Genomic DNA, 26,050 nt, shown 5'->3' on the forward strand with positions numbered 1-26,050 from the left:
AAAGAGCCTAGGTGCCGGAAGAAGCTATTGAAAGCCTAGGCGTGGACTCGGATACGGACTGTGGGAAAGAAGTTAGGATTGAAAGCGAAAGTGAAAGCTTTCATAGACTCGGATGCGGACTATGGCGGGGAAGCTAGGAGACTGAAAGCGAAAGTGAAACCTGGAGGAGGCTTGGACTCGGATACGGACTGTGGGGAGAAGCCAGGAGAAATGAGAGGAATATTGTTGGAAGAAAACTTAAGGAAACATACCGGGTAGAGAAAAATGTTAGGGAGGATGAAGCCGCGAGTGCAGGCTGAGGCGGAGATATAAGCCACCTTGGAATTCTTCAAGTCACCCCGGGGAGCAAGAGGCGAAGATCTGGAACCAGAGGCAGAGACTTGGGCCGCCAGGTTGAAATTCGCCAGGTTAGTCCGGGGAACTTGGACTGAATGCCGGTGGTGGCGGAAACATTCGCGGAAGCCGCCGCGTGCAGAGAGAGCACAGGGCATTGGCGCGAGGCCGTGGTGCGGGCGCGAAGTGTGTGGAGACCGCGGAGCGTGCGCGCAGAGCCGGGAACCCGCCGGCGGGGTGAGGCGCCGGGAAGCCGCGCAGAGCCGTGAAGCCGTCGCGGGGCGGGCGCCGGCGGGGCGAGGCGCCGGGAAGCCGCGCAGAGCCGTGAAGCTGCTGCGGGGCGAGGTGCCGAGAAGCAGCCTCGGGCGGGCGCCGGGAAACTGCGGGGATAAGAGAAGCCGCGGGAAGTTTAGAAGTAAAATGAGAGAAATAGGAATGCTGGTAGATAGAAGCAAAATAGGAGAAATAGGAATGCCCGGAGATAGCGAAACAGAAAAATAAGGCCTCCCATCAACATGGCAATGAGAGAGCTTGGATTCGGTCTGCCTGATTAGGGAAGTGGTGAGCACCTGCGGGCGGCTAGCAGCTTATGCGCCGCAGGTCACCGAAGACAGGCACGTTATCAACACCAATAAGGCCTCCCCACAACACAGCAATGAGAGAGCTTGGATTCGGTCTGCCTGATTAAGGCGGTAAGCACCAGCAAGCAGCTCGACCAGAGTATGAGCTGCAGGTCACCGAAGATAGGCACGAACCAACACTAATAAGTCTCCCCCACAATATGGCAATGAGAAGGCTTGGATTCGGTTTCCCTGATTGGTAGGGCTTGTAAGCCCCTGCACGCAGAGCAGAGCATGCGCTGCAGGGCACCGAACACAGGCACGCATCAGCGCCTAAAAACCTCCTCACAACATGGCGAAGAGAGGACCCGGATTCGGTTTGCCTGATTGATAGGACTTGTAAGAGCCTGTGGCAACTCTAGCAAGTAGAGCAGAGTGTGTGCCGCGGGACACCGAAGACAGGCGCGTATCAACGCCAAAAAATAAAAAGAAAGGGGGATCTGTGGGGAGCAACCGGACTAGACTGAGTTACTGGAATTAAGACTTATTCTATGCATCTGCTCTCCCACAATATGGCAATGGGAGAGAAGTAAACAGCTTCCACACAGCTGCCTCCAGTTCAGCTAATAAACTGTAGGACTTGCTCCTGATTGGAGGAGAGCAGCGTACTCGGCGTGTGGGCAGCCGAGTTAGGATTGGCGGAGGAGGACTATAAAGGAGGAGAGAGACGGCATGCACGAGGAACATCTATGGGGAACATCTAGCTGAAGGAACACCTGTGCAGCCCCCGAGAGAGCCGGCCGGCGGTGTGCCGCTCCCCTGTGGAAGTGGGGAATGTGGCCAGGGGGAACTGCCCTTCCACGGAGGTGGAAGGGATAGTAGCCAACCCGGGAAGAACCAGCAGCAAACCCGGGGAGGGCCGAGCAGACGAGAGAACAGCGCAGGGTCCTGTGTTGCTCCTCCACGAAGAGGGGGAGCGACAAGTAGATTTTCAGTATATCATGTTAGGTGTCCAATTTTTGTAGCACTAATTGTTGTCTCAGTTACATTGTCTTTACACCTTTGTCAGTGATCTGGTATTGTACTCATAATGGACTCTCTCTGGACTCTGTTGTATATTTATCTGCTTACAATTCTTTTACCAATTCTGTACTTTCTTGGTTAACTTCTTAGTAAGTATTGAAGTTGTGCAGTGCTGATCTTCCAAGTATATTCTTTTTCAGTGATGAATGGGTTACTCTGTGCCTTTTGATTTTCCACATTAACTTTAGAGTCAGATATTGCGTATAGTCAAAAAATAACTTTCCATATTGTAACTGGGATTATGTTCAGTCCAAATATCAATTGGAGAAGGACTGATGATCTTGTTCGTACTGGGTCTTCTCACCCATTACCATGGAATGCATCTCCAACTTCTTAATTCTTCGATAGCTTTCCACAAAGGTTTTCTCATATAAATGTTTTACATATTTTGTTACACTCTATCAGCATTTACATAATTTGTTAGAATTATACAAAGATATATCTTTGGGGGTAATGTAAATGTGATGTGTTTTAAAATTCATCCAGTTTATTGTTGACATGTAAGACATGTAAGAAAGCAACTGATCTCAAGCGTATGTAATCTTGGTATGATTTATCATTGGTTTCAAAGTAATTTAGTTGGTCCTTTTATATTTGCCAATGTAAGCAATTATGTCCTCTCTGTACTAAGACTATTTTTCTCCTTGAGCTATATGCCTTTTATTTTCATATCTTATTGCATTAGGTAATAAATACAGTAGGATGTTGAAAAGCAGTAGTGAGAAGGGACAGGTTTGTCTTGTTCCTGTTCTTGTGGTAAAATTTAGAGCTTCCCGGCTCACCAAGGGGAGGAGGCAAGATGGCGGAATAGGAAGGGAGCACACTGATAGTCCGGGGAGAGATAGTTTAATAAAAGTGGAGATACTGCAGGTTCAAGGAAAAGTAGGGGAGGAAACAGCAGAAGAAACTCTTCTGGAACGCGTGATTCACAGCAGACCTGCGTGGAGAGCGTGGGAGCCCACAGTTCGGGACACCAGCGGCAGACTCAACACACCAGTGCTGGAACATGAGGTGAGCTGAACCTCAACAGCCCGAGACACCAGCAGGCAAGCGGAGAAAGGAGACTAGAGGGAACGACCCCCGGGTGGGGGGAAGTTCACCAGGCTAACTGGAAGAGAGAGAGAGAGAAAAAAAAAGGTGACTGGTACGGACAAGGGTTTCTCTCTCTCTCCGCTCACTTCTCAAGGGAGAGCAAGACAAAGAGCAGGCACCATCTTGGACATACGTTATAAGCAGAGCGACCTCAGGTCTGCAAGGGACCTGAGCCTAGCAGAAAAACCTGACTCGGGGCGGGATGAATTAACAGGAGATTAGGACCTCGTAAATTTGTGGTGCTACTGAACTGAGACTGTGAAAAAAGAGACGATGGGGGAGAGAACACACGGAATTCACGTGAGCACTCTCCAGAGACGCTACAATTCCATAACTTTGGCAACCCAGTGGGAGACTGAAGGAGAATTTGAGCCCACTCTGAGGGCCGAACAGATTCCCTGTGTGGTCCTTGGGAAAGAGCTTCTGATCTCTGGCTCCTGTGGGTATATCATTTACCTGCTAACTACCTCCAACTTCGTTCAGCTGTGCAGAATTACTTCCCTTTTGAATCAAAAAAAAAAAGAAAGAGAGAGAGAGAGAGAAAGAGGTTTACCACGCCTAACCTGGGAGTGTCACCTTTGGCACACCAAACAGAGCTCTCAGGCCACACCCATCTCAAGCCCTAAGGCTCCATCAAAAACAGACAGTCCACTTAATCTAGAGTCATAGTATAACAAGAAAAAGCACCACAGCGAAGAAAGCAAATATCTCCAATATGCCAAATAACAAACGCAAAAACCGAGGTAATAAAAACAAGGAAGTCACCATGACGCCCTCAAATGAAAAAGACACCCCAATTCAAGATTTATGAAGATGATGCAATAGAAGAAAGGCAAGAAGCAGATCTCAAAAAATTGATAAGAACATTAAGAAGTTCTCAAAAACAAATTCTTGAACTACAGAAATCCTTAATGGACAAGATAGAAAATCTCTCTCGTGAAAATGAAATATTAAGGAGGAATCAAAATGAAATGAAACAACTAGTACAACAGGAAACTGTGATAGTGACCGAAGTGAAGAATTCAATAGATCAAATGAAAAACACAATAGAGAGCCTTAAAAACAGAATGGGTGAAGCAGAAGAGAGAATATCAGACTTAGAAGACAGAGCACAGGAAAACATACAGTCATACCAAAGAAAAGAAGAGGAAATTAGAAATCTAAAATATATTGTCGGGAATCTTCAGGATACTATTAAAAAACCCAACATTCGGGTTCTAGGAGTTCCTGAAGGCATGGAGAGGGAGAAAGGATTAGAAGGCCTTTTTAGTGAGATATTAGCAGAAAATTTCCCAGGTTTGGAGAAGGACAGAGAAATCCTAGTACAGGAAGCTCACAGAACCCCTAACAAACACGACCAAAAGAGATCCTCACCACGACACGTTGTAATTAAACTCTCCACAGTGAAACATAAAGAAAAGATCCTAAAATGTGCAAGAGAGAAACGTCAGATTACTCTCAGAGGATCTCCAATCAGACTCACAGCTGACTTCTCATCAGAAACTCTACAAGCTAGGAGGGAATGGTGAGATATATCCCAGGTACTAAGAGAGAACAACTGCCAGCCCAGAATATTATATCCTGCAAAGCTATCATTTGTGAATGAAGGTGAAATAAAGACTTTTCATAGCAAACAGAAATTGAAAGAATTTGTTGCCACTCGTCCAGCCCTGCAAAAGATGCTTAAAGATGTGTTACACACAGAAACAAAGAAACACGGTCATCAATATGAAAGAAGGTAAAGGAAGGAAACCAAGGAAGGAAAGCTCACAGCAAAAGATCACAGGGAATTCCAAGCATATATTAGAAATTATCTTTGGCAAATGGCAGGGCAAAGTTACCACTTATCATTAGTCACATTGAACGTGAATGGCCTGAACTGTCCAGTTAAAAGACACCGATTGGCTGATTGGGTTAAGGAACAAAACCCATCTATTTGCTGCTTACAAGAAACACATCTTTCCAACAAAGATCCATACAGACTGAAAGTGAAAGGCTGCAAAAAGATATACCATGCCAACAGAAATGAAAAAAGAGCGGGCGTAGCCATCCTAATTTCAGACAACATAAACTTTACCACAAAAACCGTAAAGAGACAAAAAGGGACACTAAATAATGACTAAGGGATCAATTCAACAGGAAGATATAACAATTATCAATGTATATGCACCTAACTACAGGGCACCGGTTTATCTAAAAGATTTGTTAACGGACTTAAAGGGAGACTTAGACCCCAATACAATAGTACTGGGGGACTTCAAACCCCACTCTCAGAAATAGACAGATCAATAGGACAGAAGATCAACAAGGATACAGTAGATTTAAATCACACTATAGCCCAAATGGATCTAACAGATATATACAGAACTTTCACTCCTACAGCTAAAGATTTTACATTCTTCTCAGCAGTACATGGAACCTTCTCTAGGATTGACCACATACTAGGCCATAAAGCAAGTCTCAGCAAATTCAAAAGAATTAGAATCATACCATGCAGCTTCTCAGACCATAAAGGAATGAAGTTGGAAATTAGCAACTCAGGAATCCCTAGAGCATATGCAAAAACATGGAGATTGAACAACATGCTCCTGAATGAACACTGGGTCATTCAAGAAATCAAAAGAGAAATCAAAAACTTTCTGGAAGTAAATGAGGATAACAGCACAACATACCAAAACTTATGGGATGCAGCAAAAGCAGTGTTAAGAGGAAAGTTTATATCAATAGGTGCCTACATCCAGAAATTGGAAAGGCACCAAATAGATGAGCTTTCAATTCACCTCAAGGATCTAGAAAACCTACAGCAAACCAGACCGAAATCTAGTAGGAGAAGAGAAATAATTAAAATCAGAGAAGAAATCAACAGGATTGAATCAAGAAAAACATTAGAAAAAATCAGCCAAATGAGGAGCTGGTTTTTTGAAAAAATAAACAAAATTGACACCCCATTGGCCCAACTAACTAAAAAAAGAAGAGAGAAGACCCAAATCAATAAAATCAGAGATGAAAAAGGAAACGTAACAACAGACACCACAGAAATAAAAAGAATCATCAGAAATTACTACAAGGACTTGTATGCCAGCAAACAGGGAAACCTATCAGAAATGGATAGATTCCTGGACACATGCAAACTAACTAAATCAAACCAGGAAGACATCGAAAACCTAAACAGACCTGTAACTGAGATTGAAATTGAAACAGTAATAAAGGCCCTCCCAACAAAGAAAAGCCCAGGACCAGATGGATTCACTGCTGAATTCTACCAGACATTTAAAGAAGAACTAACTCCAATTCTTCTCAAACTATTCAGAACAATCGAAAAAGAGGGAATCCTCCCAAATTCTTTCTATGAAGCCAGCATCACCTTAATTCCTAAGCCAGAAAAAGATACAGCACTGAAAGAGAATTACAGACCAATATCCCTGATGAACATAGATGCAAAAATCCTCAATAAAATTCTCACCAATAGAATGCAACAACACATCAGAAAGATCATCCACCCAGACCAAGTGGGATTTATCCCTGGTATGCAGGGATGGTTTAATGTGCGCAAGACAATCAATGTGATTCACCACATTAACAGACTGCAGAAGAAAAACCATATGATTATCTCAATAGATGCAGAGAAAGCATTTGATAAAATACAACACCCATTCATGATGAAAACTCTAAGCAAACTGGGTATGGAAGAAACATTCCTCAACACAATCAAAGCAATCTATGAAAAACCCACAGCCAACATCCTATTGAATGGGGAAAAGTTGGAAGCATTTCCACTGAGATCTGGGACCAGACAGGGATGTCCACTCTCACCACTGCTATTCAATATAGTTCTGGAGGTTCTACCCAGAGCGATTAGGCAAGAAAAAGAAATTAAAGGGATACAAATTGGGAAGGAAGAACTCAAACTATCCCTCTGCAGATGACATGATTCTTTATTTAGGGGACCCAAAGAACTCTACTAAGAGACTATTGGAACTCATAGAAGAGTTTGGCAAAGTAGCAGGGTATAAAATCAATGCACAAAAATCAACAGCCTTTGTATACACAGACAAGCCATGGCTGAGTAGGAACTGCTAAGATCAATCCCATTCACAATAGCTACAAAAACATTCAAATACCTTGGAATAAACTTAACCAAGGATATTAAAGATCTTTACGATGAAAATTACAAAACCTTAAAGAAATAGAAGAGGATACCAAGAAATGGAAAAATCTTCCATGCTCATGGATTGGAAGAATCAATATCATCAAAATGTCCATTCTCCCAAAAGCAATTTATAGATTCAATACAATACCAATCAAGATACCGAAGACCTTCTTCTCAGATCTGGAAAAAATTATCCTGAAATTCATATGGAGGAACAGGAGCCCTCAAATACCTAAAGCAATCTTGTACAACAAAAACAAAGCCAGAGGCATCACAATACCAGGTTTCAGTACATACTACAAGGCAGTTATAATCAAAACAGCATGGTACTGGTACAGAAACAGATGGATAGACCAATGGAACAGAATTGAAACACCAGAAATCAACCCAAACATCTACAGCCAGCTCATATTCGATCAAGGATCTAAAACTAATTCCTTGAGCAAGGACAGTCTATTCAATAAATGGTGCTGGGAAAAGTGGATTTCCACGTGCAGAATCATGAAGCAAGACCCCTACCTTACACCTTACACAAAAATCCACTCAACGTGGATTAAAGACCTAAATCTACGTCCTGACACCATTAAGTTATTAGAGAACATTGGAGAAACCCTTCAAGATATTGGCACAGGCAAAGAGTTTCTGGAAAATACCCGGGAGGCACAGGCAGTCAAAGCCAAAATCAACTATTGGGATTGCATCAAATTGAGAAGTTTCTGTACTGCAAAAGAAACAGTCAAGAGAGTGAAGAGCCAATCGACAGAATGGGAAAGAATATTTGCAAACTATGCAACAGATAAAGGGTTAATAACCAGAATCTACAAAGAGATCAAGAAACTCCACAAAAACAAAACCAAAAACCCACTTCAGAGATGGGCCAAGGACCTCAAGAGACATTTTTCAAAAGAGGAAATCCAAATGGCCAACAGGCACATGAAAAAATGTTCAAGGTCGTTAGCAATCAGGGAAATGCAAATCAAAACCACAATGAGGTTTCACCTCACCCCGGTTAGAATGGCTCACATGCAGAAATCTACCAACAACAGATGCTGGCGAGGATGTGGGGAAAAAAGGACACTAACCCACTGTTGGTGGGAATGCCAACTGGTCAAGCCACTATGGAAGTCAGTCTGGAGATTCCTCAGAAACCTGAAGATAACCCTACCGTTCGACCCAGCCATCCCACTCCTTGGAATTTACCCAAAGGAATTTAACTTGGCAAACAAAAAAGCGGTCTTCACCCTAATGTTTATTGCAGCTCAATTCACAATAGGTAAGACCTGGAACCAACCTAAATGCCCATCAACGGTAGACTGGATAAAGAAATTATGGGATATGTACTCTTTAGAATACTATACCGCAGTAAGAAACAACGAAATCCAGTCATTTGCAACAAAATGGAGGAATCTGGAACACATCATGCTGAGTGAAATAAGCCAGTCCCAAAGGGACAAATACCATATGTTCTCCCTAATCGGTGACAACTGACTGAACACCAAAAATGAAACCTGTTGAAGTGAAATGGACACTAGGGGAAGTGGTGACTTGATCAGCATAGCCCTGACTGTTAATGAACAACTTAATACATTATCCCTCTTAGTAGTTTTTTTGTCTGTTCTACTTAATATGACTGGTTTAATTCTGTAATTAATACACAGTTATCCTTAAGTGTTGAAAATTAACTGAAATGTGATCCCTGGTAAACATAAGAGTGGGAATAAGAGAGGGAAGAGATGTATAATTTGGGACATGCTCAAGCTGACTTGCCCCAAATGGTAGAGTTAGAAACATACCAGGGGATTCCAATTCAATCCCATCAAGGTGGCATGTACCAATGCCATCTCACTATTCCAAGTGATCAATTTCAGTTCACAATTGATCATAATGAAAGGACTAAGAGTCAAAGGGAGCACATAAACAAGTCTAGTACCTGCTAACACTAACCGATGGAATAAATAAAGGGGAGAGTAATCCAACATGAGAAGTGAGATACTCAGCAGACTCATAGAATGGCAGATGTCCTAAATAGCACTCTGACCTCAGAATCAGCCCTAAAGGCATTTGGATCTGGCTGAAAAGCCCATGAGAGTATTTCAAGCATGGAAAGCCAAGACACTCTGGCAAAAGATCTCTGTGAGTGAGATCCCAGTGGAAAGAACAGGTCTTCAAAGAAGGAGGTACCTTTCTCTGAAGGGAGGAGAGAACCTCCACTTTGACTATGACCTTGTCTAAACAAGATATAATTGGAGAACTCAGAGGGCTTCCATAGCCTTGGAAACTCATGACTGAGCATAGGGAGATTACTGATGCCATAGACAGGAGTGTCAATTGGTAAAGTCAACAGGAGTCACTGTGCACTTACTCCTCATGTAGGATCTCTGTCCTTAATGTGCTGTGCATTGAGATTTAATGCTATAACGAGTACTCAGACAATATATTTCACTTTGTGTTTCTATGGGGGTGCAAACTGTTGAAATCTTTACTTAATGCATACTATACTGATCCTCTGTAAAAAAAAATAAAAAAAATAAAAAAAAGAAATTATCAACTCCCAACTTGACTCTCACTGGGATTAACTATGACAATAGGTCTGATCTGATTTCATCATCATTTAAAAAAATCATCTATTATTTTTCACTTTATGTTTCTGTGTGGGATCAAACTGTTGAAATCCTTACTTAATGTATACTAAGCTGATCTTCTGTATATTAAGATAATCGAAAATGAATCTTGATGTGAATGGAAGGGGAGAGGGATTGGGAAAGGGGAGGGTTGTGGGTGGGAGGGACGGTATGGGGGGGAAACCATTGTAATCCATAAATCGTACTTTGGAAATTTATATTGATTAAATAAAAGTTAAAAAAAAATTTAGAGCTTCCCACCGTTATTTGTAAAATCAGCTGAAATGTTGATGCACATTCTATTTATCAATTAAGGACAAAATTACCCCTCTATTCTAGTTTGCTGGAAATATTCATTTTTTATTCATCCACTTATTTCCTAAATGGTGGTATTTGATTTTTCCAAGTTTTTTGTTGGTGTTGTTGACACATTGAATTTATTTACTGTTCTATTGAATTGACAAAACTGTTTCTCTTTTTGTTATAGTAGTTGAACAAATTATAAACTTTTTTTCAGGGGAAAACATACAAATTTATTAAGTGTTTAACAAAGTTAGCTACACATTCAGCAGCTCTAAGAGCTGCAAGATTGCTATACCATATATGGAGCTAAACAAAGAGATTGGGCTTGAGCTCTGAGAGGAAAGGAAGTGACTCAGGCCATGGCAGGTTGCAGGAGGGATGTGCAGTTAACAAGGGGGTATCTTGTTATGCAATACAAATCCAGGTATCAGTCAGCTGTGGGGATCTGTCTGGGCAAGAGTCAGACCTATTAACCTTTCCTTCCTGTGAAAAATCTTTCCTCAGCATAGAGGGGGATATCAGATGGAAAAGCCTCTGCCTGTCCCCCTACTGTTACTAATATGGATTTCTTCTTACAGGACAGCTTTCAGAGCCATTCCTGTGTTGGCAGAGGTCTGCAGTTTCTCTGAATAATCACCTCAAAATGTGCCACAAATATGTTTTGGGGTGGAATTTTTGGGGGTGCCACAGTAGCTATGTCAGAAGTTGCCCACAGCTAGAGTATATCAAAATTTCATCCAGAGTTTTTAAAACTGTATGCAGGCTGCAGTGTGCCTGCCACAGCAGCCATTGGAGGGTGAACCAATGGAAAAAGGAAGACCTTTCTCTCTGTTTCTCTCACTGTCCACTCCGCTTGTCAAAAAAAAAAAAACTGTATGCAAAATGTTATACATAGTTAAAAATAGAGTAAGACTTATCTGTTTAGTGAAACCCTGAAAGAAAGCTCAAAATTTTTGACAGCCATTAGAAACAAAGGTAATACCTTGGTAGGGGACCCCAACTCTCCACACAGATTTCAGCAACATCTGTGCCTTTAGTTGGCATGGGGTATGGGGACTACCCGAAGCTCCCTGACCACTCAAATTATGAACTATTATTATTTGACAATTGAATATATACAGTATCAATTGCATATGAAATATCACCATCTTCATACCTTTTGGATTCATTTAAGAATATTATGTTGTTTATCAGTATCTATGTTCTTGAGAGATATTGCTCAGTAATTCCATTTGCTGAATTCTTGCTGTACGGTTTTCATGGTAGTGGAATGCTAGTTTCTTACCATGTAATCAGACTATTTTCCAGAAAAGTATTAAAAAGTTGGGATAAATTCCCCTTAACTATTTATAGAATATTCCAGCAAACCCCTCAGTAGTCTGCTGCTTTCTACTTTGGAATTTTATCAAATGTAGGCTCAATTTCTGTTTTCAAATAAACAAAGTTATTTATTTATTCACAAATAAATCAATTTATTACAGAAATCTCACATCTTCTTGCTTACTCCCCAAGTGACCAAAACAGCCAAAACTGGGCCAGGATAAAGCCAAGAGTCATAAATACCACCCACGTCTCCTTTGTGGATGGAAAGAACCCAATGACTTGAGTATTTTGAATGTTGCCCACAAGAGTGCACATTTGCAGGGAGCCAGGAGTTGGAGTATAGCCAAGACTTGAAACTCTGGCCCTCCGATATAGGATGTTAGCACCTTAAGGAGCATCTTAACCAGTGCAAAAAAGAAAAAGCACTTGATCCAATTCCTTTGGAAGATATTCCCTATAGAGAATGTCTATTTCTTCTGGTGTGATTTGAGACAGACTCTTCCTTTCCAGGAATTTGTCCATTTCTCCTAGGTTCCAAATACAATATTTTAAAGGACAATTTAAAAACCATTAATCCAGCATTTTATACAGGTTCAGTGAATAGTCTGGTCAGTGATAGTCCATCATTACCAAAGGAAACAACCACTTTTCTTTGACTACTCTGTACATTTGTTCTAATAAGTAGTCCAGATCTTGACTTGTCACGTTGAACTTGTCTAGTCTTGGTTTTCAGCTTTTCTGGAGTAGGTATCTATAAATGTCAAGATTTTCTTAAGTACGCCTAACTTTGAAGACTTCAACATCCAAATATTTTGTTACCTTTACATCATACCGAGTCTTTCTAAAAGTTTTTTGGGCAGGTGAATGTCTAAACAAAATCTTACTGTACTGTGGATTTCATCTGGTTAATATACAATCTTCTGATATCTTATTTAGATTCCTTTGATATTAATAATATGCTAACAAACTCTTCCTTGTGATAGACCTGGATAATTTGCAAACTGAATAGCCTTTCCATTCCCATCTCAAAAGCACGTTATCTACATTGAGCCTCATGTAATTTAACTTGTTCTGTTCCCAGCCATCCCTTGCTCATGCAATTGTGAGGACTGTATCCAGCTCTCAACCTTTCATCTTTGAACCTTCCTACTCCTTATTTCCTTCCCTAGAGATATTAGATCTGCATTAGCTGACCCCAGATATGATAGTGATAGGCTCTTTCTGGAATCCAACCCATTGTGCAGTAGGAAACTAATTTTCCCAAGAAAGGGACAAAACCACTATAATGCTTGCTTGTGAAATATTCTTCTCTTGGTTGTCTTAATGTTGTATTTGTTAGTAAAATGATGCCATCTTCCTAAACCCAGCCTGGTTTACTAGATGTCAAGTGACCAAAAAACCCAATCACAAGCATCAGTCCACCCCCACCCTGATGGGATTTTCTGCTTCTACTTCCTTACCTCTGAAAAGCTATATAAGACCTGTTCTCCCATTACAAGCTGTTGTTCTCTCTGTGCATGGGACGGCAGCCTGTCGGGTTTCCCCTGCCCAACAATAAACCTTTTCTCTTACTCCAAGCATTTGGTGTGTTTTGTGGTGGCCTTTCCTTTCAGTATTCCTTGCTGTCTTACTGTTGTTATGCCAGGAGATTCAAACTAAGCACTGAATGCAAAATTATTTGATTTCTACATAAAGATTTTTGAACCATTGTGAATATAACCTGATGTATCATGTAAGAAAATATGCATTTTGGCAATTTTATTTTGATACAATTTTAATATTTTAAATCTGTGATTTTATCTTTTTTAACTGTTGAAAAATTCACAGAAACTGGATGATATCCAGGTTGGGGGTTAGTTGTCTCTGTGTGCACTTTAATATTCTTTAGATTTTAAATTTCACACCTTCTGAATTCCTCAAAGAGAAATAAAATCTAATTGTTAAATGAAAATTGAGATGCTGCATGTGTGGACTGAATGTTTGTGCCCTCCAAAAATTCATATGTTGAATCTGTGTCCTGAAAAGTCAAATAGATGTCCCCATGCTATAGTTTGCAGTTTGCCCTCCAGAGATTCATGTGCTAGAAGTATAGAGTTCAGTGTGTCAATGTTCAGGTGGTACAAGCTTTAAGATATGGGGCCTAATGGAAGATGAATAGATCATTGGGGTAATCACCCTCAAAAGTTGTTAATGTGTTTCTCATGGGATCAATTTATTTCCTTGCAGAGTATGTTACAAAGAGAACATGTCTGACTCTTACATCCCTGTGGCTTCCTGTGTCACCCTGTGATCTCTTCTGTATATATCCCTTCCATTGTGATGCTATAGCCATGAGGCCCTCACCAGAAGCAAACTTATGGGGCTGTCTGAACTTGAACATTAATCCTGTTAAACTGTCAGCCAAATAAACCTTTTTCTTTATAAATCATTAAGTCTTAACATTATATCAATGGACAATGAACTAATACCCCCTCAACAATGTTCCTGCTCTTTTTAAAAAATATTTATTTATTTATTTGAAAGTCAGAGTTACACAGAGAGAGGAGAGGCATAGAGAGAGAGAGAGAGAGAGAGAGAGAGAGAGAATCTTCCATCTGATGGTTCACTCCCCAACTGGCCTCAGCGGCTGGAACTGTGCCAATCCAAAGCCAGGAGCCAGGAGCCTTCTCCTGGTCTCCCATGTGGGTGCAGGGGCCCAAGGACTTGGGCCATCTTCTACTGTTATCCCAGGCCACAGCAGAGAGCTGGATCGGAAGTGAAGCAGCTGGATCTTGAACTGGTGCCTGTATGGGATGTTGGCACTTCAGACTGGGCATTAACCTGCTGAGCCACAGAGCTGGCCCTGGTACACCTGCTCTTGACTTGCTTCCATTGCTTTCTTTTATAGTTCCCCAAAAAGCAATCCCTCCATGCTTCTCAAGAATTTGTTCCTGGATTGACCTTTGCCTTCCCGTGCCAGCACTCCCATTCCCAGATCTTTTCCAGCATCTGCTATCTTAAAAACAAAATTCCTCCCATCACCCCATTGTGCTCCCAGCTCTCAAACCCCATTTCCTGCTCCCTTCACAGCTAATCTTTCTGAAAGAATTTTCAGTTTACTTGTCCCTCACATTCTTAACTCTAAATTTCTTTTGCTGTGCTATCTCAGCTGCCATTCCCACCACTCAATAAAACTTCACTGGCCAGAGTCCCCAATGACCTCACATGACCTAATAATCCACAACCTTCATCCTATGGAGCTTCTCAGATACATTGGGGAATTTGCATTTCCTTTTCTCCCAACAAAGACTCAATTTAAAGCAAACAGATTCACTGAAAAACTCCCTCTTGGTATCCTAGGCTGGAACCTTTAGAGAGACCATCTTGTGCACAGTGCAATTTGTACTAAAGAGCCTACCACTATCAGGTAGCCAGAAGGATAGAGTCCCAGCCCCACAGGCCATGCAGCATACTGGAATGAGAACATCTAAGCCACAGAAACTAAAACTCTGGTACCCATAAGAACAAGAATGCCGCAGCAGAGTGATGCTATGCTGTGATATTCCTTCATACATTATTATTTCTTGTACCCATGCCTTCTACTTAATAAGTTGTCAGTGACTTGTAAGTCCATTAATTTCAAAGATATAGAGTGATTCATATGATGATGCCACCTTTCAGTCTCACAGCATCATGTCATCTGAATTCATATTCTTGCTCTATCAAGATGACAAATTCTGAGTAGTGGCATATAAGACAGAAGCAGTGCATGTCATTATTTAGTCCCTAGCCTTAGCATATTTGAAGTAAAATGAGATTTTTATTCCTAGGGAATTGGATATATAATCTCATTGTGTAAATAATCTCATGTGTGGTGATCCAGACTCACTAATTCTTCAAATAGAAGTGATGACTGAAGACCTGCAGGGAAAAAAGACAAACTTGGATTTAAGATATATACATAGATTTCAATCAGTTTAATCAATTATCAATCAACTAACTACATGCTCACCTCATGAATAGGAAATCAGAGAGTCATTGTTAATCCCTTTAGATTACCCAAACACCAGTGGCAACACCTGGATCAGCATTATTGATTGGTAGCCTAGGCTAACAGGTTTATGCTCAACAAGTCTACAATCACTTTCTGTTTTGGCCACCATGGTCACTGTATTTGTGTATCCACTGTGTAATGAATGCAATAAATTGCAGTGTCAGAGACCTGTTGAAATCAATGGCCCACATCATTCTGTCTATGTGGATGCTTACTGGCTCTGCTTGATAGTTGCTGTCTATTCATTATTAGTTAGCAGTATAACATTCACACACTATAGGCACTCTAATAGGCACACTTCATGCCTTCTACTCAAAACTCCATGTTACAGATCTTTCATTTTCAGTCTTCTGACAAACCAGGTAAAATATCATGTCCTGTCAGTGAAACTATAATTATCAACATTCTTGGCCATTTTCCCCCACAAAATAAAGCAGGTATAATACTCAGAGCTTTGCTTATAACACTACTTTATAGGTCCCTTAGCAGGGTACTACTGTTATTCATCTACTTTCAACTGACATTAATGTGCTAAGCTAAGCCAACCACCCATGAACAAGACTCAATTGTTTTTTTTTTCTCTGATAGTCATACCGTAGAATGTGTGCAACCACTATTGCTCAGAGGGAAGTGAGACCCACTGTTTGTCAGTTTACTTATGTCTTCTAGGTCTGCTATTGCCTGAGATTTGACTCATCTTTTCATTTATTATTGCTGATACATTTACCTTTCTTTAGAACTTAGTAGGTCTGACAGCTTACATATTTGGTCTCCTAGTCACTTGATACAGCATAGTCAAATACCCAGCCCTCACTACAACCCAATAGCACACCAAGAGCTAGTTTTCAAGTGGTACATATTTAGTTAATATAGATGATATGTTCTTTCTTGAGAACATCTATGGTTTATGGGTTGTGATCCTATCAAGGCTAGCCATGAAATCCAAAGAGTGTATCTTCTCACCAGAAATACCTCTGCTACCAGAGTATCTTTCTGGTTTTATAATAAAGTTGTGGTTTTATAACCCAAATCCCAGAACTACTACAAAATTCTTTCCCTGTTTGAGTTCATTGTATAGCTGGAAGATCTTTTTACCAAATAAAATAGTTTGAGGAGTGCAAATTGTGCTGCCTCTTGAAAGGCTACTAACTGTCAGCCTTCTTTCCTGGTAGGAACTGAAGTCCATCCCAAAAAGGAGACTTTTTTTATAAGAATGGGTCCCAGTATACCTCAGATCACTGGATCCCAACATAATTACTTATATGAAAGTCTTGAATCTTGGTACAGTTTACCTCTCATATTCTTAGATAAGTTTTAATAAGGTATTGTATTATTTAGATTTGCTCAACTGGTTTAACTCACATGGTGGCAGCAATTGAGTGTAATGCTATGTTTCATACAATAACTGAAAACAAATGTTTTCTCATGAGCTAAAGGAGAATGACAAGCTGAGGTTCTGGTAAGACAAAAGGATTATGGGATGGGCAGTGGTACACAGTAGTTACAAATTCTATCACAACTGAGATTTTTATGATGATTTCTTTTTATTTTTAAGGGAAAGGGTTTATTGAGGGGAATCCCAACAGACCTGATGGAAGGGGCAAAGAAGGAAAAGAGGGAGAAGGAGAGTGTAAGAGAGATATCAAGAGATAGAGTGAGAGAGAGAGATTAGGAGATGGAGAGAAAGAGACATGTACTCAGAAACAGGTCCACTTAAAACCTTACTTGGGGGTGGGCAAGAAAGCATGAGCAGCAAATCCCATTAAGATGGGGGGTGGAGTTGACACTGGTTATTGGCCCATGGGGTCACCTGGCTTCCAGCCGTGTCAGTGGGGGCTAGGGCCTAGGGTGGTGGTCTTTGAATATTACTTCATTATTTTGTTATGAATGTGTTTATGTAAATATTTCTGTGCTTTAAATACTGATCCCTTTTATCATGTTATCATATAACAGTTTGCCTCAGAGTCTTTTAAGTATTTTTAACTTTAAATCCTAAAAATTTTAGCTACAAGATATCAAGAAGGGTGACTGTTTATGCAAGGAATGTGCATGCTCTTTTAGGGAGTTGTGCATTTTTGGTTCTAAGTATTTTTGTATTATTTGACATGGAAGTAGAACTGTTATTTCTTTGGGGATTACATTTGTTTTAAGGAGATGTTTTGGATTCAGAATTGATAAAGATCCTATTGTAAATATTAACTCAACTCAGTAAACTTAGTTGGGCTGTTGTGCTGAGTTTGGCCAAACACTGTTATTGATGTTGCTGTGTAGACAAATTGTAGATGTGATTAACATCTACCATCACCTAAATAAAGGAGATTATATATATATGTGTGTGTGTGTGTGTGTGTGTGTATGCAAATTCCTCTACTAAGAACCCAGACTGGTACAGTAAGCAAATACAGACAAGAAAATATAAAATTAAATTTCTAATATGCATATATACTTGTGTTCTGAGAAACAGAATGTAAGTATAATTAGAAAGCTTATGGGGGCGGGGACTGGTGCTATGGCACAGCAGGTTAATGCCCTGGCCTGAAGTGTCAGCATCCCATATAGGCACTGGTTTGAGACCCAGCTGCTCCACTTCTGATCCAGCTCTCTGCTATGGCCTGGGAAAGCAGTAGAAGATGGCCCAAGTCCTTTGCTCTCCTGCACCTGTTTTAAAAACCTGGAAGAAGCTCCTGGCTCCTGGCTTTGGATGGGAATGGCTCTGGCAGTTGCAGTCAATTGGGGAGTGAACTAGCAGATGGAAGACCTCTCTCTTTCTCTCTTTCCTCTCTCTGTGTAACTCAACTTTCATGTAAATAAATAAATCTGAAAAAAAAACTGAAAGCTTATAGGTATAATTAGAAAGCCTACTCTTAAGAAGGAGTTTATTATTAAATTAATTAAATATTTATACTTCCTGTAACTCTATTTTTCAAATAAATAAAATAAATCTTTAAAAATATAGAATTCAATAGATCAAATTAAAAATATGGTAGAAAGCATTAAAAACAGAATTGCTGAGGCAGAAGAAAAGGAGTTCTAGTCAGTGCTTCATGGTGGGACAAATATCAAGGGTAAATCTCTTATTGATAACAGAAGGGTAGGGAATGATCACCTCTGATAGTGTGATCACATCTTTACCTCCTCTCCTCTAAGGTGATCAATGCCTGGGTCTTAACCCCAAGTGGGTGTAACATTCATGTGCACTGCCAAAATGATCTACACAGTCTTCATTCCAAGTTTGTATCCCATTACAGCGACTGGGTCTCAGGTAACCAGGGAGCTCTGAGCATGTGGAGTCTCACACAGTGATTTCCCAGAGGCCCAGCTACAACATGTGCCCTCCCCTACCACCAGAGTTCCCACAGTCTTAACACACAAGCTCCCACAGCCATTGGGTGCAGAGGGTCCAGTCTACCTCACCAGATGTTCTGACCCAGAGTGGCAGATTTTCCTTGAGCCAGCTGTCTGTGGGTGCTCCTCTTAGGTGGCTTGAGCCCCATAGTTTGTGGTATATTAGGAGCATGGGGTCCTCATTCAATCTTTTTGGGTGTCCAGCCCACTATCAGTCTTCCCCAGTCAGGCTCAAAGTCAGTGATGACCATGGATTTTTCCCTCTATTTAGAATCTCTGGAATATATGTGTACACAAGAACCACTGACTGAATGTTGCTGTATCCCCACCATTGCCAACAGTATTGCTTAGAAGATGCCATCCTGTCTCATCCAGTTGCTGAGTATGTGCATAAAGGCTACTTTAGACTAAAATGGCACCCTCCTCCCCTAATTGCAGTAGGTACCATGGTGGGGGGGGATGGGATGAGTCAAACATGCCCCTTCCATTTCCACTGGGACCAAGGTTACCTTCTAATTTTTGGGGCTCCTGGATAAATTCACACTGGCTAAATCACCAAAGGTTGCTGCAATCTGGCCTAAAATCCATCTTCAAGCTAGTAACCTTTCTGGATCTCCACTGCTGGAGTCATATGCTGTGTCCATGTTCATGCTACACATCCACACATTCCACACAGGTCCCTGGAATTCCCTTTCCTTCCATAGAAGTTCCACTGTGGCTTTTCTTTATATTTATTTATTTTATTTATATTGAAGAATTACAGGAGATGGGTAGAGACATACAGAGAGAGGGGTCTTTTATCTACTGGTTCACTCCACAAATGGCTGAAACAGCCAGAACTGAGCTTCTTCAAAGGGAGGAACCAGGGCTTCTTCCTGGTCTGCCATATTGCTGTATGGAACCAAAGACTTGGGACATCATCTGCATTCCCAGGGTCACTAGCAGAGAGCTGGGTTGGAAGTGGAGCACCCAAGACTTGAAATGTTGCACATAGGAGATGCCAACACCAGTCCTGCAGTTTTCTAATTCTGAACTTACTGCCTTTACTATTAATCCTTAGCCAAGTATGGTGCACCATTCCCTATTCCACCATCTTGGAATCACCCTCATGTTTCCTTCATCCAGTCATCTGTTAATGGACATGGAGATTGATTCCATATCTTATATATTGAGAATTGAGCTATCATAAAAATTGGGTACAAAAAGTTCTTTCTTATACCAATGTCATTTCATTTGGGTAAATTCCCAGGAGTGGGATGGCTGTGTTATATGGTAGGTCTATAGATTTATTAGGAATCTTCATAATGTCTTACATAATGGGTTACATTCCCACCAACAGGGTATTAGAGTCCACTTATCCCCGTATGCTCACCAACATTTTTGATTATTTGGAAGACAGCCTTTCTAATTGGGGTGATGGGATACATCATTGTGTTTTTTATTTGCATAATAGTGATCCTGAGCATTTCATGAGTCTGTTGGCCATTTGTATTTTATCAATTGAAAAATGTCTTTTAATTTCCCTCGCCCATTTCTTAACTGTATTATTTGTTTTGTTGTTGAGTTTCCTGACCTTATTATTTATCACTAATACTAACTTTTCACCATATGTATGGATTATAATTTTTTTAGTTTTTTAAGGTTTTTATTTAATGAATACAAATTTCATATGTATAGCTTTTAGGGATATAGTGTTTCTTCCCCCCATTCTCACCCTACCACCTCCCACTCTCATCCCATCGCCTACTCCCTCTCCCATTCCAATAAATATTTTCTACCTCTCTCTCTGGCTGTTTTCATTACAGCTATCCTGTGTGTCTTGAAATCTGGTATTTTGACTCTGGCTTTGTTTTAGTGGTTTAATTTTGTTTTAGTTATTTGGAATCTCTTGTGTTTCCATATCAGTTTTATCATTTTTTTCTAGATCTATGAAGAATGCCCTTCGTATGTTGATTGGGATTACATTAAATTTGTAAACTGCTTTGGATAGTATGGACATTTTTTTGACATTGATTCTTACAATCCACATGGAAGATTTTTTTCTCCATTTCGTGTTTCTTCTATTTCTTTCCTTAATGTTTTGTAATTTTCATTGTAGTGATCTTTCACATCCTTGGTTAAATTTATATCAAGCTATTTAAATTTTTATATGTATTGTGAGTTATGCCGTTCTTACACGTTCTTTCTCAGCAATGGCATTGTTTGTTTATATAGATATAACTGATTTTTGAGTGTTGTTTTTATATCTTGAAAATTTGTCAAACTTTTATTAGTTACAATATTGTCTTAGCAAGCTTTTTTTCCCCCAATACATAATATCATGCCATCCACAAAACAGGAATAATTAGACTACCTCCTTTTCACATTGTATTCTTTTATTTGTTTTTCTTTTCCAATGTGGACAAATCTAGAACAATATTGGATAGCAATGGTGGATGTAGTCATCCTTTTCTGGTTCTGGATATTAGTGGGAATGCTTACAATTATTCCCCATTCAATGTGGTGCAGGAAGGGAGTTTGTCATACATTGACTTGATTTTCTTCCTTCTGTACTCACTTTGCTTAAGTTTACTTTTTATAATGAAAGGAATTTGTATTTTATCAAATACTTTCTCTGTGTCTGTTGAGATAACTATGCAGTTCTTCATAATTTGTTAATGATATGTATTGTGCTTATTGATTTCTGTGTGTTGAACCATTCTTGTATACTTGTTTCTCTAGCATAAAGCCCATTTGCTCTGGGTGGATGATGTTTTTTGATGTGTTGCTTGATTTGGTTATCTAGTATCTTGTAGAGAAACTTTGTGCCAGTGTTCATCACACATATCAGTTTATTGTTCCTTTTTGTTGTATGTTTTTCCAGTTTTGGAATTATGATGATGCTGGTCTGATAGAAGCTTGGCAGTATTGCTTCAGTTTTAAACTGTTTCAATAGTTTAAGTTGAATTTAGGTTAATTCTTTAAAAGTTTGATAGAACTCAACACTAAAGCCATCCAGTCCTGGACTTTTCTCTGTTCAGAGGATATTTATTACAGATTAACCCTCCATCTTGGTTATTAGTCTATTTAAGTTTTCTGTGTCTCATTGTCTCAATTATGATAGATTGTATATATGCAGAAATCTATTTCTTCCAGATGTTCCAATTTATTTCCATATAGCTGTTTGTAATAATTCTAATTATTTTCATTTCAGTACCTTCAATTGAAAGAACTCTTTCATTTATAATGTTATTAACTTGAGTCTTCTGCCCTTTTCCATTAGTTGGGCCAGTGTTTTATTGATTTTATTTATTTTTCCCAGAAAACAAAGAATCTTCATTTCACTGATCTTTGCTTCATTTTTTATTTCAATTTTATTTCTTCTTCAATTTTTATTATTTATTTTCTCCTACTAATAGGGAGTCTAATTTGTGCTTGTTTTTCCAAGTCCTTGAGATTTATTCCTAGATTGTATACTTCATATCTTTCCAATTTCTTGATGTAGATAATAATTGCTATAATCTTTCCCCTTAATACTGTTTTTGCTGTATCACAAAATTTTGATATGTTATTTTATTGCCATTTGTTTAAAGGAATTTTTAAATTTCCCTCTTGATTTTTTTCTATGATCCTGTATTCATTCAGGAGCATTTTGTTCAGTCTTCATGTGTTTGTATACTTTCTAGTGTTTCTTATTTTATTAATTTCCAGCTTAATTCCATTGTGATCAAAAAAGATACATGATATGGCTTCATTTTTACAGGTTTGTGAGACTTGCTTTATTTCTTCGCATAGGTTCTATACTGTAGAATGATCCTGTATGGATGAAAACTGTAGTTTGTGTCTGTGGGATGAAATATTCTAGATATCACATCAATTTTGTCTGTAGTGTAGATTATCTCTTTTGTTTTTGATTTTTTACCTAGTTGATCTATTCATGATGAAAGTGGAGTATTGGAGTTCCCTCCATTATTAACACCGAGGAGCCTCTATTTCCCTTAAATCCATTAACATTTAAGTAACCGAGTGCTCTAACATTGAGTGAATATTCATTTACTATACTCATATATTCCTGGAGTCGGTCTTTTTTATCATTACATAATGACTTTCCTTATTTTAACAGTTATAGTTTTGAATTTCATTTTGTTTCATGTTAAAAGAGTTACTCTTTCTCATTTTTGATTTCCATTTGCCTGGAACATCATTTCCCATCCTTTCACTTTCATTTTGTGTGTTTGTTGGTAAGGTGTGTTTCTTGTAGGCAGCAAGATCTGGCTTTTTAATCCAAGCACCCTGTCTTTGTATTTAAATTGGAAAGTTCAGTCCATTTACATTCAGTTATTGTTGATAAATGATGACTTGATCTTATCATCTTTCTGTACATATTCCTGTTGCCTGCTTTGGATCTGCTTTATGCTATTATTAGATTTTCTACATTCAAAATCTTCCAAGAAATTGTATTCCTCTATTTTTGTGGGCAACACAAACTTAACTATCATTTGTAAGTTTGGATGAACCATGCCAATTTCAATTTGTTTATTTTGGAAGGTCTTTATTTCACCTTCATTTATAAATGAAAGCTTTGACGAGTCCAGCATTTTGGGTTGACAGTTTCTTCTTTTTGGGGTGGCTTGAACTATCTCTTCATTCTCTTCTCAACTTAAATTTTTTGATAAGGAATCTATTGTCAATCCTTTAAAGATATTCTGGCTTTTTCTTGCACATTTTCAGATAATTTCTTTGTGTTTTACTTTTGAAAGTTTGAATATAATGTTTAATGTTGAAGATCTTCTCTGATCATGGCTGTATGGGATTCTGTGTGCTTCCTGTACTTAGCTGTTCATGTCATTGTCCAAATTAGAGAAATCCTCTGCTGTTATTTTACTGAATGAGTTTTTTGAGTCATTCTGCTTTTCCATACCTTCACAAATTCCTAAGATACATTTACTTTTTTGCTTGATGGTGCCCCATGAATCCCAAACACCGTTTTGTTTTCTTCCTAAGTTTTTCTTCTGCTTTATAGTCTGAGATATTTCAAAAACTTTGTCTTCCGGCTCAGCTGTTCTTCAGCCCCACTGAGTCTGTTGTTTAGTCTTTCCACTGTGTTTTCTCTTTGACACATTGAATTCTTCATTTCTAAAATTTCAGTTGGATTTTTAAATTATTTCTTAGCAGAATTCCTCATCTATGTCATCCACAGATTTAACTCATGTAATTTCTTTTCTGTTTCTGAATTACTTTACAATCAACCTTTTGACTCCTTTTTTGTGCATTTCAGCTGTCTCCTCATCTTCACAGTCCAATATTGAAGACTTATGGTGTTCCTTGTGGTATCATATTATGTAACTTATTCATGTTTCTTGTATTTCTGTTCTAATTTTTATGCATCTGGAGAAACTGTTAATATTTCCTCTGAAGTCTTTTTTCTTGGGAATTTGCCTCTAGGCATAGTGGGATGCCAGCAACTTTGGGGGGTATCCAGAGGTGTGTAATGGTGGGGCAGGAGCTCTGGACAACACTTGTGGGTGGGACGACATTTCAGGATAACCTCCAAATTGTTTATGATAGTGCTCTGTAGCCAGTAGGGTCAAGGAGATTATCACCCTGGCATGTGTGATCACTGCCTCCACCCTTCTCTGTGCCAAGGTGAACCCCTTTGAGCCTGCACCCACCACAAAGGCACATGAACTACATAATCTGTGCATTCTGTCCATTCCCAGCATTGTCCCATGCATTGTCCATTCCCAGCACTCAAGGAATTCTGAACTTCTAAAATTGGACTTGCTAATTGCCCAAGACCCAGCCACACCCTTTGACCTTACTGATTTCTCCACCAATTGCAGTCAGTGGATTCCCACAGTCACAGGGTGCAGTATTCCTATAGTCACAGGCTGCATGGAATCCATTCTGCCCTACAAGCCTTCCTATCCAGAAAGCCACCCCATCCCTAATCCAGGTTTGAGGAGGGTAGGGGAATGAAGCAACATAACCTCTGTTCCCAGAGTTAAGAGGGCACATTGGGCTCTGCCAGCTAGTCTTCTTACACTCAAAGTCAGTGTAGATTATGAATTTCTCTCTCTGACAAAGTCTGCCAGATATACTTGGGCTGCTACAGCCTTATTCTGGTAAGATGGTGCTGTTCCATCTAGCTGATATGCAACTCAGTTGAGGGGGTAGAGGAAATAAATATGCCTCCCATTCAAAGAATTAAGTGAGCACTCTTTCTCCTGCCAACTCATCTGCCTGGACTCATTAGAGATCATGAATCAATTTCTCAGACAAGATCAGCAGTGGCACAGAGCTTCCACCGAGTCCTCTCACCTCGCTCTTGGAAGAGAGCCTCCACTCCAGCCACTGGCCATGAGAGTTGCTTGTGGTGACCTGCAAGCTGCTACATGTGTGTACAATCATTGCTCCTTCCCAGAGGCTCTCTTCTTTTTATAGGCCTTTCATTTAAAACTCCATTTACAGATCCTCTCCTGTTTTTTCTGGTATTTTCTTGTAGTCAAAATCAGCATGTCTTTTCCCTATCCAAACATGTTGGAATGTGAGCTTTTCAGATTTTAATTTTATTTTGGGTTTTATGCACTGTAATTATCATCTGATATGGCACAGTAATTTTTTTCCATTTTATGTTTGCAGTGCAATAAACACTATTGATTTATATATTTCTCAAGTTTGAAAAATTTAGCCATAATTTTCCCAAACATCCACCTGACTTTTTTGAGACCTGATTTAAATATATAATTGGAATGATGATCTGTTCAGTCTTTTTAACTTTTCTTCTGCCCACATTTTGTTTTGATGTTTTGTATAGCTCTGTTTTCATGTTCACTCTTTTTTGTCTCATCTACACAACTTACATTCGAGAAATTACTCTGTTCAGATATTTTAGCTTTTATATCTTGAAGCTGATCTTGGGTCTTTCTGCATATTTGTTCCGTGTTTACTTCTATGTAAAATTGGAATACATGTCTAAAAATTATTGCAAGGTTTTCATTGGTACTGTTCTCTGCATCTTCAGGATATAAAAGATATCTCTAGCTTTTGCTTTTGCCCTTGTTCTTTTGATTCTTTACTCTTGTAGTTTTCTGACAAACATCAGTGTCTGTCAGTCATGAGCACATTGTGTCTTTTTTTAACTTTTATTTAATGAATATAAATTTCAAAAGTACAGCTTATGGATTACAATGGCTTCCCCCCCATAACTTCCCTCCCACCTGAAACC

The 26,050-nt window shown here is 39.5% G+C and overlaps 1 long non-coding RNA gene across 1 annotated transcript in view; it reads right to left on the reverse strand.

The window, feature by feature from the left end:
* Positions 1-14,873: 14,873 nt before the first annotated feature.
* LOC138848533 (uncharacterized) overlaps positions 14,874-26,050 on the reverse strand; it is a 98,556-nt gene continuing 87,379 nt past the window's right edge. The window contains exon 3 of the long non-coding RNA XR_011386402.1: positions 14,874-15,365. This is a non-coding gene — a long non-coding RNA (uncharacterized lncRNA). The remainder of the gene's footprint in view (positions 15,366-26,050) is intronic.

This window comes from Oryctolagus cuniculus, chromosome 2 (genome assembly GCF_964237555.1).
Source record: "Oryctolagus cuniculus chromosome 2, mOryCun1.1, whole genome shotgun sequence".
Lineage (NCBI taxonomy): Eukaryota > Metazoa > Chordata > Mammalia > Lagomorpha > Leporidae > Oryctolagus > Oryctolagus cuniculus.